This window comes from Rhinopithecus roxellana, chromosome 5 (genome assembly GCF_007565055.1).
Source record: "Rhinopithecus roxellana isolate Shanxi Qingling chromosome 5, ASM756505v1, whole genome shotgun sequence".
NCBI classification, from domain to species: domain Eukaryota; kingdom Metazoa; phylum Chordata; class Mammalia; order Primates; family Cercopithecidae; genus Rhinopithecus; species Rhinopithecus roxellana.
This window is the reverse complement of record NC_044553.1, coordinates 122,698,930-122,717,125: the sequence shown is the minus strand read 5'-3', so window position 1 is coordinate 122,717,125 and position 18,196 is coordinate 122,698,930. Positions and strand designations below refer to the sequence as shown.

The window sequence follows — 18,196 nt, the reverse complement described above, 5'->3', positions numbered from 1 at the left end:
GAACAGGAAGAGGGAGATGCAGGGAAGGGCCTGGCCCAGGGCTGTGGAGGAGGAGGGGTCCTTTTCCCCCGAGTGTGGCCAAGCACCTGCAAGCCTCCTGGGAGTGGGCCTCTCTGCACGGGCTTTGCCTTGGCTTCCAGCCACCTCCATTTGGTTCTCTAGCACACAGGCCTGGAGCATGGAGCTCACTCAAGACCAGAGAGCTCAGGTTTCCAAGTGGACAGACATTCCACAGCATGTGCTTTGGGAAACTGAGAAAAGGCAGTCCTGATATTTCCATCCACACACTCAAGTGAAACTCAGTGATTTCCTTGGTGTTGATGCAGAACCAGAGGTTTGATTTTCACCTGCACTTCACTCATCCTATAACCTTTGGGTTTGCTCCTGGGAAAACAGAAAAGGCACAGTCCCATCCCCAAGGAGCGCATACAGAGGACGAGGAGACAAGCAAGGATTCCTGGCATGTGAACAGCTGGTAAGAAGGAAAAAGGAGATGTGGCAAGGCTTCAGGGAAGCCTGGGGCTGGAGCCCACAAGAAGTGTGCCCTGGTCCTGGCACACTCCAGGCTGGTTGGGTTGATATCGCCCCAGAAAGCAGGGGAACCCCACAGGGCCATCCCTTCAAGCTCAGCCGACAAGAAGCCGACAGAAAGCATGTCATCTGGACGCAGGATGCAGAGCGGTCTTCTCTGTGAGCACTAGCTCTCATCTGCTTTTAAGAGTTGTGGGGAAGACAATGAGGCAAGTAACCTTTTCAGAGGAAGTATTTTTAAGATATTAACATGTTTTCCAACAGCAATTTTTTTGAAGACTCAGTCTAATTCATATTCGTGTGTAGCTTCTAAAATAACTTATATTTGCACAAACTGTTTTCTTGGTAAAATTTTCAAAACATTCTCAAGGAAGATGCATTCTGTGGCAATGGGATGCCAATAGAACTAAAAGGACTTGATTTAAATGGAAAAAAACACCCACACACAATCTTCAGATTAAAAAAAAAAAAACCCCAATTGGTTAGTGGTGACTGAAAGGCAAACCTGACAACAGACCTGGGAGGTTCAGACCCAGTGAGGGGAGGCAGTTAAGGGTGACCAAGAGCAGGAGGAGGAAGCCGACCGGGGAGGGCACATCAGGACAGTGTTCACTGATGAATACTTCCTGGCGTGGTGGTTTCATTCCCTATGCAACCTTTTAACTGCAGGGACACAGAGCATGGGGCATCTACTCTGTCATTCAGATTTATTAGCATTTTTGCTAAAGGTCTTATAAAAGATCTCAGGAATAAAAGCAGCATCTAGTTGCTCTCGCCCATGTTTCCTGTGTCTGACAATAATTAACAGCTACTGCTTAGCAAGGCCAGCCACAGGCTCTACCCTGCGCCATATGCCTCCTGCGATGGTCACTCCCAGTCTCCTAATTGTAATTATAAGGACACTAAAGGTTTGTGAGGAGAAATGTTTGCTCACCGTCACCTGCTTGTCGTATGACAGACACAAGATGCATACGTAGATGCCTATCTGAAGTGGTCTAACTTCAGAGTCCTCCTCCTGACCACCTCACCATATGCTCCCTTGTGTGATGACCTCACAACCACAGAAAATGTGAAACATGAAGGACTATGTGACAAAGAAAGTCTGAGGTCCCAATAAACTAATGGCTTAAAAATCATAATACAACCATCAAGGGACGCTAAGATCACTGGATGAAAATCAACCAGGGAAGAGAATGTTCATGGGGCTTCAAAGTCTGCCCCATTGCTTACTAGTAAAAGACAAGAATGTAAAAAGTGACTTTATAGGCCAGACGTGGTGGCTCACACCTGTAATCTCAGCACTTTGGAAGGCCAAGGTGGGTGGATTACCTGAAGTCAAGAGATGGAGACCATCCTGGCCAACATGGTGAAACCCCATCTCTACTAAAAATACAAAAATTAGCTGGGCATGGTGGTGGGCACCTGCAGTCCCAGCTATTTGGGAGGCTGAGACAGGAGAATTCCTTGAATCCGGTAGGTGGAGGTTGCAGTGAGCCGAGATCTTGCCACTGCACTCCAGCTGGCGACAGAGCGAGACTCCATCTCAGAAAAAAAAAAGTAACTTTATAAAGAGAGCTCATGAGAAATGACCTTAGCCCGGTGAACAAACTTATCACCATGAGCCACGGGCGCCCACTGATGTGCTGGAAAGAGAGATGGAGGAAATGTCTATCTCAATCTAAGTATGAGGAAATAATCAGACAAGTCCAGATTAGGTAGCGCTCCATAAAACAAGTGGCTCAGATTCTTCAAAGACATCACCATCATGAAAGAGAAAAATGAAAGGAGGGCTTTAGTTCAGATAAAAAGAGACATAACTGAATTCAGTGAGTGATACTTAATTGAACACTAGACAGTGGAAAACAGCTATGATGAATATTTGGGAGACAATCAGGGGCATCTGGATAGGGACAACATATTTGGATAATATCACTTTATCAATATTATATTTCACAGTGGTAATGGTACTATACTTTTGTAGAAGGCAGCTGTGTACTTAGGAGATGATGTCAAAGTGTCATGATGTCAACAATCTACTTTCAAATGATTCAGACAAAAAGAATCAAACACACACAAACACATATTTACCATCTGCGTGTGTCTGTTTGTGTATAAACAACTGGTAAATCTGGGTGAAGAATTACGGGTGTTCACTTTTCTATTCCTTCACGTTTTCTGTAGAATTAAAGCTTATAAAATAAAAAGTAGGCAAGAAGGTATATAAAAATATTTGTTCCAAGAGTGATAAAGCAAAAGAATGGCTATGCTATCGGTCAGATTAAAATTGTATTTTTGGATAAGAAGAGGAAACAGTAAAAGTAAAAATAATTAGTGTGTTAAGATAACGGGACTATTTTTCTTTTGCTTATAATATTTTAAAAATCAATAATGGTTGCAACAGATGACAAATTTTGCACTGGTATAAATCAAGTCACTTTGTCAATCACTACAGTTGTTTTTTTTTCCTTTTAAAGAATAATGCCTATTATTCCAATCTCAAATTCTAATGCCGTATGAAGTACATTTCATGACTCTTTCTCAATGAACCTTACACTTTATCCGGGCTTTAGGTTTGATTTCCAGGGAGTCCACAGAACCACTACCAGCTCTATTGTCAGAGGCAGTGACTGCACTTGCCCCTCTGGCCTGCCACTAAGACCCCAACAACACAGGACTTACTTTTCAGACACCTGATTCTGGAGGTGTGTGGCAGTCAGGCATGCAGGCCAACGCCGCACCGTCCCTGCTGGAAATGGCCCATTGTTGCCCCAGTGGAAGGTGAGATCACAGCGCCTGAGAACTCTGGAAAAGACAATGAGAATCAAAGAGAATGTTCACACTTCATGGAAAGTGAGAACTAACCATTTCAATTTTAGGATTTTTTATATTTAAAAAATTAAATATTAATATTTCAACTTTTAAAATGATTTTAAATATTTAACATGCATCTGAAATTGGCTGGTGAATCCCACACCCCTGTCTCCCACTCCCAACACACGACCCCACCCTTTAATTTTTAAATGAATGTCCCATCAGGAGACAGATGAGGATCAATGGGAAAAGTCTCATCTGTGTAGACTTAACAGACGTGAGGGTGGGCTTAGAGCTCCTAGAAGCTGATGTGCCAGGGGAGGGGACTGTGCTTCTCAGCGGGGCTTGAACACTGAACTCTGACTTCTGAGATTCTGGGAGAGAGGTTCTGGGGGTGTGATCTGCGGGGAACCTCAAAGTGAGGGGGCTGTTCATATTCCACACAGTGGAACCAGGTGCACCCCATCTGGACTGGGCATCCCCTAGGTCAGCAGATGTCTGTATATTTTTACCTTTTTAGGCCATTTATCTAATAACTTATAGACAAAATTTAATTTTTACTCAGTAAAATAACATATATAACCTCTAATTTCCACATAGGATAAGGCCCCTAGTTCAATCTAATTCCCATCTCTTCCTCTGCTACCTGCTATATTTTGTTGAAATCATTTAGAATGTTAATTTGAAATTCCTTTTGATTTCTGTATTCTACTTTCTCAGGAATCATAATTCTTAACAACTGCTTTAAGCTTCAGTTCTATATTATTACTTGTAACATGACTGTGTTTTGGTGTTTGCTGATTGATCATAAATAATTTGCATATCTCTCATTGCTCCTTTGTTTTTCAATTTTACTAGAAGGTTTGAGTAGTACTTTCAAAATGATTTTGTAGGCAATAAATTTTCTGACTTCTAATGCAGAAGGATAGAATCAATAGCTAAGACAATCTTGAAAAAGAAGGACAAAGTTGGAAGTCTCACACATCTTGATTTCAAAACATACTATGAACCTATGTTAATCACAGCATGTGGTGTGGGCATGAAGACAGATTAGAGTCCACACAAGGTAGACCAGAAATAAATCCTCAAATATATGGTTAAATCATTTTTCCACAAGGGTGCCATGCATGGCTTCACGTAAATGGCCAGACGTTTTCCACAAGACCATTCCATGTGGAAAGGACAATCTTTTCAATAAACGGTGCTGGGAAAACTGTACATCCACATGCAAAATAATGAAGTTAGACTCTCACCTAACATGGCATGCAAACATTAACTAAAAATGGACTGAAGACCTACATGTAAGAGCTAAACCTATAAAACTCATACAGGAAAGACTGGGGAAAAGCTTTATGACACTGGATCTGACAATTATTTCTTGGGTACGATGCCACCAAAAAAACAGGGAAAACAGGAACCAAAGGAAAAACAGATAAATTGGATTTCATCAAAATCACAAACTTTTGTGTACCAAAGTGAAAAGGCGACCAATAGAATGACAGAAAATGTTTAAAAATCGTATCTCTGATAAGGGATTAATATCTATCACATATGCAGAATCCCTGTAACTCAACAGGAAGAACCTGAAAAAATGGAAAGATATCCCATGCTCACGGATTAGAAGAATTAATATTGCTAAAATGTCTATATTAACCAAAGTGATTTATAGATTCAATGCAATTCCTGTCAAAATACCAATGACATTCTTCACAGAAATAGAAAAAAGGCTGAAATTCATATGAAACCACAGAAGACCTTGGATCTAAAGTGATCCTGAGCAAAAAGAACAAAGCTAAAGGCATCACACTGGTTGTGTTTTCAAATGATAGTACCAACCTATAGTAACCAAAAGAGCATGGCACTCACATAAAAACAGACACATCCACCAGTGGAACAGGACAGAGAACCCGCAAATACATCCACACACTTATAGCCAACTCGGTTTCGACAAAGGTGGCAAGAACACACACCGGGGAAAACACAGTCTCTTTAATAAATGGTGCTGAGAAAATCAAATATCCATATGCAGAAGGATGAAACTAGATCCTCATCTCATCATATACAGAAATCAACTCAAAATGGATTAAAGGCTTAAATGTAAGACCTAAAATTATGGAACTACCAGAAGAAAACATTGGGGAGACACTTCAGGAAATCAGTTTGGGTAAGGATTTTTGCAGTAAGACTCAAAAAGGCAACAATAGGACAATGGGTTTATATTAAGCGAACAAGCTTCGGCACAGGAAGGGAAACAACTAAGTGAAGAGACCACCTAGAGAAAGGGAGAAAATATCTGCAAACTTCCACCTGACAAGGGATTAATAACCAGATTATATAAGGAGCTCGAACAACTCCATAGCAAAAAACAAATCATCTGATTAGAAAATCGGTAAATGACCTGAATAGATGTTTCTCAAAAGAAGACATACAAACAGCCAACAAGGCATATGAAAAAATGCTCAATATCACGAATCACCAGGGAAATGCAAATTAAAACCACAATGAGATATCATCTCACTCTAGTTAGAACTGGCTATTATAAAAAAGACAAAAACAACAGATGCTGGTAAGGATGTGGAGAAAGGGGAACGCAAATTAGTACTACCATTACAGAAAACAGTACGGATGTTCCTCAAGAAACTAAAAATAGAACGACTACATATCCATTAATCCTACTGCTGAGTATATATTAAAAGGAAAGGAAATCAGTATATTGAAGAAATATCTGCACTCCCATGTTTACTGCAGCACTGTCTGCAATAGCTGAAATGTGGACTCAACCTAAGTGTCCATCAATGGATGAATGAATGAATAAAGTGTGGAATACACACAGAACGGAATATTACTCAACCAGAAAAAGAACGGAATCCTGTCATTTCACCTGCATAAGGTGCAGGTGAAAGCAGCATCATGGATGGAACTGGATGTCATGATGTTAAGTGAAATAAGCCAGGCACAGAAAGACAAATATCACATGTTCTTACTCAAATGTGCGAGCAAAAAAAGTGGGTCTCACAGATGTAGAGAGTAGAATAGTGTTTACCAGAGGCTGGGAAGGGAAGGGGGGAGGAAGAGAAGTTGGCTGATAGGTACCAACATGCAGTTAGATAGAAGAAATACATTCTTGTATTTGATAACATAGTAGGAAAATTATAGTTAACAATAAACTACTTGCTGCGTCCCTTTCTTCGTTCACATTTTTTCCCTCAGGAATTTTCAAAATTCCTGTTCTCTCCTGGCTCCACTCAAGACCCAGCTCAAATGCCATGTTTGTCACGAAGCTTACCTAAGAACAGCCTTCGACCCAGGGCTCCGTGTCTCCCATGCTGGACTTGGTCCCCTGCCCACCTCTGGGGTGTTCACTCCATGGACGTGCAGTCCCCTGGCGGAAAATGAAGGACACCCCCGACTAACAACCCTCACACACACGCACTGGGACAGACACTTTTCCTGCCTTTATCTCTCAGTCTTCCTAAAAGCTTCAAGAGATGAGTGAGTTTCTAGGAAATGAGCTTTAATTCACAGAGTGATCACTCGGTCTGTCTCTCAGGAAGGTGCAGGAGAGATGCTCAGGCCAGGTGTTCATCTCTGCCTCAGGCCTGCTGGTAAGCGGTTTTGTTTATAGTTCCCTAATGGAATAAAAACTTACAGCATGTCCTGGCCAAAGTTTCAGGAAATTTAAATTCAGGAGAAGTCTGTAACAACTTCTGGAAATAAAGAGGAAAGCTCTCTCTCTTTTTTTTTCTTTTGTACTATAAGATACTGTAAGTCCAAAATATGTCCGTAATGAATTATGTAAAGATCTGGAAGGCTGAAGTGTTTCTGGAAACACCAATACCTCTAGAGGGAAATGCAGGAAAACAGCCATTGGGTAAAAGAAGTTCAGATCTGCAACAAAACAAAAGGGAGGGGTAAGGCTATCAGCTAAACTAAGGGTGGGATAAATGCTTCCTGCACATTTTAATCCTGGGGAGAACGGTAGTTTCCAAAATAAAACAGGCATTTTAGACCTGTATTCTGGCTCTGAAATGCAGAATGCGGCGGGATTGGATGTGGCAATGCCAGGCAGACACACCCTTCTAAAAGCCCCCAGTGCTGACAGTGGGCCCAGGGAGCGTGCTAACGCTGTGGACACACTGCGTGTCTGGGGGACTCCAGGTGAGAGCAGAGACCCAGGTCTGTAAGGTGCAGGTGAAAGCCCAAAGAGGCTGTTCTAGCTGAATCCTCCTCTCCACCCGGCCCCTTGGTGTCACTGAAGGCCAGCACATGGGAAACCCATCAGCCGGGCTTCCTCAGGTCTGGAATCACTACCAGCCATGTCCCCTACTTGCCTGTGGTCTAAAAAGCCACCACGGCTGCTTTGTCCTGCATCACCATGAGATTTGGGCCGTTCCAAAGGTCCTGGTGAAGATGAAAAGGGACCTCTGAAGATGCTCCAGAGACCGAAGGACTCACTGCTCTAAGCTGAAACTACTGTAAAAATACAAGGCACTGAGAGGGGCTCAAGATGAAGGCAGGACTACAGGACCAGAGATGCTTCCAGGACTGACTGCTGGGAAACAGCAGGTACAAAATGAGCAGCGGCTACCCAGTAGGGTGCCAAGTGACCTTAGTGACCCTGGAGTGGAGCTCAGAGGCCAGGACACTGCCCTCACAGAGCCAGTGGAGGGGGCCCACGCAGCGCAGGTGTGTGAAGGGTCAGCAGGCACTGACATGCCCTCTGGCCTCCCATGGCTGGGGGCCTCCTCCCTCAGGCTACCTGGATCCTGGGCTCTTGCCGCTCTCCTTGCTCCCTACTCCTACCCAGGTTTTCCTGACTTCTTTCATTCAGCTCTCCCTCTCCCTGTCATAACACCCCTCCGCCCTTCACAAGCCCAGATCCCCTCTACCCCCTTCCCCCAGGAAACGCTGCTCAGCATTCAACCAGAAAACTTGTTTTGTAACACCAGTTTACTTTATTATTATCTACTATCAGGCAAGTCTCAAGAATTTTTAAGGATACAATACATTGTTACAATAGTTACCATGTTCTAATAGTCCCCATGTATCCCTCAAACTTATTTATCCTGCCTCAATGAACTTTGTATCCTTTGACCAACATCTCAACTCACCCCACCTCCCCTAGCACCTGACCAACACCATTCTGCTCTCTGCTTCTGTGAGTTCACCTTTTTCGGATTCCACACATAAGTGAGATCATCCAGGATTTGTCTTTCCGTGCCTGGCTTATTTCACTGAACATGATGCCCTCCAGGTTCATTCTTGCTGTGCATGACAGGATTTCATTCTTTTTATGACTGAATATTACCCATCGTGCATTTATACTACGTTTTACATTTTCTTTCTTTTTTTTTTTTTTTTGAGACAGAGTCTCGCCCTGTTGCCCAGGCTGGAGTGCAGTGGTGCGATCTCGGCTCACTGTAAGCTCCGCCTCCCATTCTCCTGCCTCAGTCTCCCTGAGTAGCTGGGACTACAGGTGCCTGCCACTACACCTGGCTAGTTTTGTTTGTATTTTTAGTAGAGACGGGGTTTCACCATGTTAGCCAGGATGGTCTCGATCTCCTGACCTCGTGATCCATTTGCCTTGGTCTCCCAAAGTGCTAGGGTTACAGGCGTGAGCCACCGCCCGGGCCATGTTTTACATTTTCTTTATCTATTCATCTTTGGATGAGCACAGGGTGGTTCCATGTCTTGGCTATTGTGGATAGTGCTGCAGTGAACATAGGAGTGCAAGTAACTCTTTGACATACTGATTTCATTTCCTTTGACTATACACCAGTAGTGGGACTGCTGGATCACATGGTAGTTCTAGTTTTGTTTTACTGAGGAACTGCCACACTTTTTCCATAATGGCTGCACTAATTTACATCCCCACCAACAATGTACCAGTGTTCTCTTTTCTCCACACCTTCACCAATACATACTTCTTCTCTTGTGGCTAATAGTCATCCAAACAGATATGAAGTGATTGATATTTCACTGTAGTCAGCTAGCAAAACTTTTTAATTATTTATTTGCATAAAATCCAGGTCCTGCACAAACCAGCAACATTTTAATGAGCGTTTACTATGCTAGGAGTTGCAGGCCACGAGGCAGAAATAAACTTGAGTGGTTTTGCCATCAAGAGCCCTGTAATCTGAAACAGGAGACAGACCTGGAGACCGACACCCGCAGCACAGCCTGCTCCCTGGTGAACACCTGTGGTGCAGAGCAGCCCCAGTCCAAGGGAAGTCAGGGCTTGTCTTGTCATCTGCCTCCGGGGACAGGGAACTCTTCAGAGAGAAGGAGACACTTGGCTTGGACCTTAAACTCTAAGTCAGAGTTCCCAGAAGGGTGAGGAGGGCAGGGGCCCCTGGTGTTTGCTGAGGGCCTACTCTATGTGGGGCCTTCACTGGGCAGTCGTGGCTAACTTCTCCCAGGTAAATTCTCCCACACACACCTGAGGCGGGGGGGCTCAGGCACACACAGGCCTGTACTACTGCCCCACAGAGGAGAATTCTCCACAGAGAACCCCCAGTGCAGACACAGGTTGGGGGTGGGTGGCCCGCACATGAAGGAGTCCCCTGTGCAGGGGGTTGGGGAAGGATTTGGTGTAGCTGTAGGTGTGAGTGACAGGGCACGGGGTTGGGGGGGGGGACAAGGGGCTAGGGGTGGAGAGGCAGAATGGGCCGTCCATGCAGCACCGTTACAGACAACTCCTCTTCACCGAGGGGCAGCCACTGGCATGCGGAGGCCAGCAAGGGCTCAGGCCAGAAGTGCATTTTGAGCGTGCCTGCTGGCAGCATGCTGGGGACTGCCAGTCTGGCAAGTTGCAGGCAGCACCTAAATCTGCTGAAGGCAGAGGGTCTCTGCGGTTCTCTTGCAGTTCCCTCCGGTCTAAAATCTTGGCACCTTCCCTGCACTAGGGCAGAATCTGGGCCCATCGCCTTTTCGCCATCTGGATGATGCCTGTGTGCCTCTGCACCCGTGCCCCCTGTCCTCCATGGACTGTGCCTGCTCTACTTCCTCCCACACCTGCCTGCATCCCTCCCCAATATATTACACATATTCCTCTCCATCCCAGTGTGGGAGCCAGCCCTTCAGCTCCAGACAGACCTCAAAGGGCCTGTGTCCCAGTGTTCAGAGGCATGTGTCCTGGTGAGTGGTCAGACCCAACAGCTGCTGGTCCAGGGACACCCACCGCCCAGATGACTCAGAGGGACTCAGAGGGATTAAGGGGAGTTCCCATGAGCAGCAGCCTCTGTCGCCCAGATGGAGGTGGGTGCCCACTTGGAGGGCCTGGGGCCAGCTGTCTGTAGCCTTTCAGAGCAGATGCAGCCAGGAGAGGAAAACAGAGGAGTGGGAAGTCCAAGCATTTTGTTACTCAGCAAAAGCTACCTTTGTGCCCAGGCATCAAGGTCAGGGAGAGAAGACTGCTGCTCTGTCACCTGTCCTGGGTGTGGGGTGGCCTCTGCTAACTTCTTTCCTAGGGGAACTGTAACTCTAAAATGTGTGCAAGTTTCCCAAGAGAAAGAGGGTGCTGGCTGCTCACCTCTGCTTCCTGACCTCACTGCTAACCCAACTTCCCAGAACCAAGATAAATCATCCCTTTTTCAGCTTCTACTTGCTTTCAATTGCCTAAGCACAACCAACATTGCATTTGACCTGCATGCCAATCCTGGGGCCCAGTGACATGTCCAGGTGACCTGGGATTTCCCAAGTAGACTCCTCCCCTCCACCTGCCTCCTTCTCCAGGCAGCCCCTCCTCACCCTCAGGTTTAATGCTGCTACCTCCTTAGAAAGGCCATGCTTGGCTGCCCTTTATGAATGACGTTCCTCAACCTTCACTGTCATTCACTCACCCACATTACTTTCTGTGGCATTAGCAATCACCCTGTTAATCTGTTTACTCGCATGCTGTCTGCTGAATCTTGCTCGGCTGCTACCCTATTTGGGTTGTGATCAGGGTCTTCCTGAAGCTGGGCCTCCAGGGGGCCACAGAGACCCAGCATCTGTGGGTTTAGGGCTCAGGAGCCACAGAACACAAGGGTTTCAGAAGAACAAGACTTAGAGCTACTTGGGGTTCAGGAGGTGAAATTGAAAAGATTCTTCTACCTGACCTTGAAGCAGAAGAGGACATTTCTGAGTGTCTCCTTGCACCAGACATGCTCCATATTCTCTATCATTACATTTTCACAACAACCCCGCACTGCAGGGGCTAGCTAGCATGCATGTCTGCTTAAAGACCACCTCTCCTGAGCCCAGAGGAGTCAGACAACCTGCCCAGGGTCACACAACCAGTCACCTGCAACCTGAACAGCAAAGCCAATGCGCTGTGTTAGCATTAGGCCACTTCTCAAAATGTGCTGAGATGTGAACAATGCTTTATCCCAGCTTGGTGAAGACACTGGTCACCTTATCTCCACAGCTCCTGAAGCCCCAGAGGCATCTCCGCCATCTAAAAAGTCATTTCCTGATAATCGAGCCCATGGTCCTGCTACTGTCCTCATCAGGCAGCTTCACTGACTCCCACCACGACAGCAGCCAAGCATTGTTCCTTCCTCCAACTACACACATTCTTTCCTAATCCTTCCCTCCCTACCAAGGATATTTTCTATTTCAAAATGGTTAAAATTATGCTGGTGACAATTCCATCTTTTATTAAAGTTTTTTTTTTTCAAACTAGGAATGGAAACAGTCCCTTATTCGCTGGTTATTTGTTCAAATTTTCACATCAAAGCTAAGCAGCTGAAACACATTTTCCTCTAATACTCTGGCATTTATCCAACTTGGTCCCTTTCATTTATGTTGCTTATCATACCCTAGTATCATGACCTGTTGATACTTCTGCATAGAGACCAGAAAGACGGGTCCCAGAGAGTCATCCATCCACCCCAGCTCTTCTGCTTCCAGTTGACCCAACCCAAGTGGCACTGACAAGCCTGAACAGTGGTTCTCAAAGTGGGGCCCCTGGCCCACAACATCAGCATTGTTGGAGACTTGTTAAAAATGCAAGTTCTCAGGCTCCACCTAGACCCGGCTGAATTGCAAGTGGGGGCACTACCCAGCAAGCTGTGTTGGCACCAGCCCTCTGGGGTGGAGAAACACTGATCTAAAGGCTACCAAGGCCTGGGCCCCAGTCTCTGCTAATAGCTTCATCCTCTCTCTTTCTTCTTAGGCAGTCTCAGGAGCACATTTGTTCCCATTTTTCAGGAGACCTGCCTTTCACAGTGATCCCTTTGCTGCCTCATACCCGCAAGCTCCTCCTCTCCACTCCTTTCTGCTCCCAGCTTGTTTCAATCACACCCGGGGGCCTTGTTCCGAAGGCATCTGCCCTCCTGCCCCCACACATTCAGCTCCCGCCTCCCTTCTCCTAATGGTGTTGTCTTGGCAGTGTACTTACTGGTTTTGAGCATCACGTCGCCCTTTTTAAAAATAAGAGTAATGGTACCTACTTAACAGGATGGTGATAAGGACTTACTGAGATAACATCAGTAGAGGGATGTGCTGGGAGGGTTAATTCCAGCAGGTCTGAAATTGGCCTGAGCTGCTTTGCGGAAGTAAGAGACATTCTGCATCAAATGATGAAAGGCAGTGATTAATACTGTTTTTTTTTTTGTTTTGTTTTTTCTTTTTTGAGACAGGTCTCGCTCTGTCGCCCAGGCTGGAGTGCAGTGGCGCGATCTCGGCTCACTGCAAGCTCCGCCTCCCGGGTTCACACCATTTTCCTGCCTCAGCCTCCCCAGTGGCTGGGACTACAGGCGCCCGCCACCTCGCCCGGCTAATTTTTTGTATTTTTAGTAGAGACGGGGTTTCACCGTGTTAGCCAGGATGGTCTCGATCTCCTGACCTCGTGATCTGCCCGCCTGAGCCTCCCAAAGTGCTGGGATTACAGGCGTCAGCCACCACACCTGGCCAATACTGTTGTTTTACCCATGGGTCCGAGGCAAGCTTCAGGGTGGGCTCTGCCTGTTTGTGCTCATTGTTTATGAACGACTGTGAGACTGATGTTTTGCACATGTTTGGGGAGGGGGCTCTGATGTTAGAGCCGCTCATGTAGCAATAATGTGCGTATGTGACCAGAAGGCTACAAAAAGCCCCACGGAGACTCCACTGGGCTGCCTGGATCTTAGGTGTTCCTTCCTTGCATGGGTATGCGGTTCCGAGAGAGAAAAGACATCTGGCTCAGGCCTGCAGAGGGAAGACCACTGGAGGCAGCCCGTGTCGGCCTCAGTGTGTCCACACTGCTTGCTGTGAGGCAGCCTTTGGATGCAGGGCAGGTCCTTGCCTTCATGCTTGTCGCTCTGTCACATCCTTTCTTGTCAACAAATCACAGACTTGTGAGCACTGTCCTTCTGGGTGGGCCCTGTGAGTCTTCTTTAGCAATCAAATCTGTCTGACTGCACTGTTAGTGGAGGTGATGGTACAGGCATGTTTCCCTCTGCATCATTAACAAAGAAAATTCCCTGTTGAACTGCTCACAATAATTACTATCCGCTTCTTTCTTCATCACTTACTGCATTCTCTGCATTCTCCTATCCCCTGCCTACATCTGGATTCCATCCCTACCACTTGACTGAAACCACAGCCACAGAAGTCACCCCCTGCTAATGATGGAATCACTGACCTTCTAGCTCTTAGTTAACACAGTCGTCATGGCTGCCATTGTGAACTGTTCCTTACACAGGGCACCATCGTCCTTCATCTCCCCACGACTTCAGTTTGTCTCACTGATTCCTTTTCCAACAAACTGTGGGTATTCTCCCAACTTTGTGCTTGGCTTGGCTCTTTCTGTTGGATAACTGATTTATACTCATTAAATATTCATAACACCTGTGTTCAGGTGACTCCCAAGTGGCCCTCTCTAGTCTTGTTCTCTTTTCCACCCTTTGCCCTGCTCTCTGACAGGATGTCCACTTACACATCTCACAGGTATAGACTTCTTAGAACCAAACCTGCCTTCCTTGCAAAACTTACCTGTTCTTCAAGTCAGTCAAGACTGAAAAACTGAATTCTCCATTGATTTTGCCCTCTCCATCTCAATGAGTTCTTCAGCTCTCTCTCTTTCTCTGTGAATCAGTCTTCCTCTTTTCCTCTATCTCTTTCTCTGTATCTCTCACTACTCACCTCTTCTCCCCAAGTCAGGCAGTCATAAAATCATGATATTCATAGAGAATGGCCTTTTTCTGCTTTCCTTGTCCCTTCTATAGATGCCACCATCACAGGCCACCTGATGTCACTCAGCAGTGTAAGATTATGTCTTGAGGATTTTCCTCTGAGCTCTCAAACCTTTCCCACTCAAAGCTGTGATGAGAAAAAGACACCTGCATCATAGTCTCAAAGTATCTCCTGCAAGATATTTACTAATGACAAATGGAGAAATGGTAACTTTGCACTAGAGAAACCTGACAGATAGCACCTTAGTCAAGGGAGCAAGGTCAACATGCCAGTAATAAGACATATCAATAGCATGCGCATCAACACAGAAACGAGCAGAGCACATCAGCGATCTCCTTTCCCGTAGTGCACAGCCTCACCTCGATCTGGTTGTGAGAAAAGAAAGAAAGAAAGAAGGAAGGAAGGAAGGAAGGGAGGGAGGGAGGGAGGAAGGAGACTTGACCTAAGTATCACTCTTTGTATACAGTAAAAATTAACTTAAAATGGATCACAGACTTGAATGTAAAATATAAGACCACAAAACTTTTGAAAATAAACATATGAGAAAATCTTAGGGATTTAGGGTTAGGAAAGAAGTTGTTACTAGACTTGATACCAGAAGCATGATCCCTAAAAGTAAAAGTAAAAACTGATAAATCCGAACTTTTTGTTCTGTGAAAGAGAGTAAAAAGACCAGCTACTGACTGGGAGAAAATATTTGCAAACCACGTATCTGACAAAGGACTACTATTTAGAATGTATAAAGAATTCTCAAAACTCAATGGTTAAACCAGTTAGAAAACTGGCAAAAAACAGGGAGAGACATGTCACTGAAGAGAAGGTAAATATGACAAATAAGCATCCCTAGTCATCAAGGAAATGGAAATTAAAACACGATGAGTTATCACTGCACATCTATCAGAACAGCAAAAATAAAAAACAGTGACAACACCAACAGCTGACAAGGACGCAGAGAAATGGATCACTCACATGCTATTTGTGGGAACGAAAATGACACAGCCACTCTGGAAAGCAGTTTCTCCTAAAACTAAACATAAAACTACCATGCAACCCAGCAAACGGACTCCTGGGCACTTATCCTAGAGAAATGGAGTCTTATGTTCACCCAAACACCTGTATAGGGATGTTCATAGCAGCTTTCTTCATAAGAGCCCGGAACTAGACACGATCCAGAACCCTGAAGGGGTGAATGGCTAACAAACTGTGGAATGCCCATACCGTGAACCACTACTCAGTAAGGAAAAGGAAAGAACTCTTGATAACCGCAACAACTTGGATGAATATCCAGGGAATTATTCCAAGTAAAAAAAAAAATCCCCAAATTACATATTATATGATTCCATTGATATAACATTTTTAAAATACAAAATTGTAGAAATGGAGACAGATGAATGGTTGCCAGAGGTTAAGAATGAGGTTGGGTAAGTGATTGTGGATATAAAGAGCAGCACTGGGGATCCTTGAGGGATGGAAATGTTCTACATATTGACTACATCAATATTAATGTCCTGGTTGTGATATTGCACCATAGTTTTGCACGATGCTACCACTGGGAGAAAACAGGTAAAGGGGACACTAGAACTCTGTATTTCTTACAACTGCATATCAATATACACTCGTCTCAAAATAAAGTGTTTAATTAAAAACATACTTTGCCCACTCCTGGAGACCCTTTACAGCTCTTCCTGAAATACTGATTTTTCCGTAAGTATTGCCTGTATCAGGGCACTACCGTCACTGAACATTTTGAGGCACTTATTTTATCTTACCAAGTCTCTGCCTAGCTTTATTGGGCTTTCACATCTTGACCTGTGCCGACCTATTTCTCACTATTTTTCAAATATACCTATTTGAGTTACGTAAGTTCTGAATTTCCATTACAGCAACTCATAGCAGTTTAATCTGGGACAAATCACGGACTCTGCCAATTTTTGTTTCCTCATCCACCTCCTTGCTGTTCACAGTGCTACCTCTTTAATTAAAGGTACTATGAAAATTCAGACATAGAATGTCCCCGGTGTTCCACCTCAAAAACATTGTCCAGAAAGAAAATGAAGTCAGAACCTATGCTGGCTTCTAACTAAGGTCACTACAAGCTGACGGTTCACAAGATGCACTCTTTTCTTCTGGAAATCTGTCCCAGAATATTCGGCCACATTGACATGACTGCCATAATTTGCAGAAGCAAAGTTCTATTCCTCCTTTTAAAATTCCCAAACAGTGTTTATTTTATGAAAATTCTCAGGGTGTGATCAAAGAAAAGCCCCCTGGATACACTGTGGATTTCATACAGTACTTTTGCCCAGCTGTGTTGGCATCTGCTGGTGCTCATCGGAAATTAATGTTCTCAATGAGATCACTTGGACACAGGAAGGGGAACATCACACACCGGGGCCTACTGTGGGGAGGGGGGAGGCGGGAGGGATAGCATTAGGAGATATACCTAATGTAAATGACAAGTTAATGGGTGCGGCACACCAACATGGTACATGTATACATATGTAACAAACCTGCACGTTGTGCACGTGTACCCTAGAACATAAAGTATAATAACAATAATAATAATAAGAAGAAGAAGAAGAAGAGGAGGAGGAGGAGGAGGAGGAGGAGGAGGAAATTAATGTTCTCAGGCCCCACTGAGACCTACTGAACCAGAATCCACATTTCAACTGTATCTCCAGAGATTCTTACACACACCAAAATTTGAGAAGTGCTGCTCTATAATGGATATAATGTAATCCCTGGCTCACAGGGTTGATGTGAGAATTAACAGAACACCCAGTACTTACTCTTTCCTTTTCCATCACAGCCAACCTAGTGTTAGGCAATTATTTCCCTCTAGACCTTCCTTGCACCGGCCAAGAAATGAAGACAATCTTTCAGACACGATCGGCCCACAGGATGGAGAAGCTCAAGGCCCTGATGAGTTGGGACCCATTTATCTCATTCTAGTTACTCGCAGCTGCAGAAACTCACATGAAGTTGCTGGTTAAGTGACAGCTTTTGCTTCCCACTTGAACAGCTGTCTTTTGTTTGCTTTTTTGCTTTTATCTTGAAGTCTAAACTCACTGTCCCATTTCCATCAGTACTGAATTTCATCTTGTTAGATTCAGTGCACCACAACTCCTGCCTAGGACAAGCCATCTGGACTCCTTTCGGCTCCAGTTGCCCAGCCTAACCTCCAGGCAGAATCTGGCACTCACAGCTATGTGTACGCACAGGACCAGATCCACACCCCAGGCACCTCCCTATCTTAAGGAGCACCCCATCTCATTCACCTGCTATCTCCTCACTGGAAGTTCCTGGAGATCAGGAACTGACACATGCGTATTTGCAAGCCTAGGACTTAGTGCTAAATAAAACTTAACCAAATAAATGACAATTTGATCTGCGGGCCATGAATGTTCTCACTGTGCAACAGTAGGTGTCAGGGAACCTCAGCCTGCCCATCAACTGCCTGTTTTTAACAAATAAAGTTTTATTGGAACACAAGCACACCCATTCATTTATATAAAATCTACTGGGTGAGTTGTCTGGTTGTAAACAGAGACCATAGAGCCTGCAAAACTTGCAATATTTACTATTGATCCTTTATGAAAAACTTTGCTAACCCTTGTTCTAGAGCATTTAGAAAATGCCTAATGGGAAGGAAGACACAACCCCACAGCAGTCTGCCAGAGACTCCTTTCTAGGCTTA

At 44.9% G+C, this 18,196-nt stretch overlaps 1 protein-coding gene across 1 annotated transcript in view; it reads right to left on the bottom strand.

Moving 5' to 3' along the window:
* The window catches only part of OTUD7A (OTU deubiquitinase 7A), a 373,673-nt gene that overhangs the window by 192,908 nt on the left and 162,569 nt on the right, over nt 1-18,196 (bottom strand). Inside the window, exon 2 of the mRNA XM_030931684.1 lies at nt 3,211-3,333. The gene's annotated coding sequence lies outside the window, so the exon portion shown is untranslated. The remainder of the gene's footprint in view (nt 1-3,210; nt 3,334-18,196) is intronic.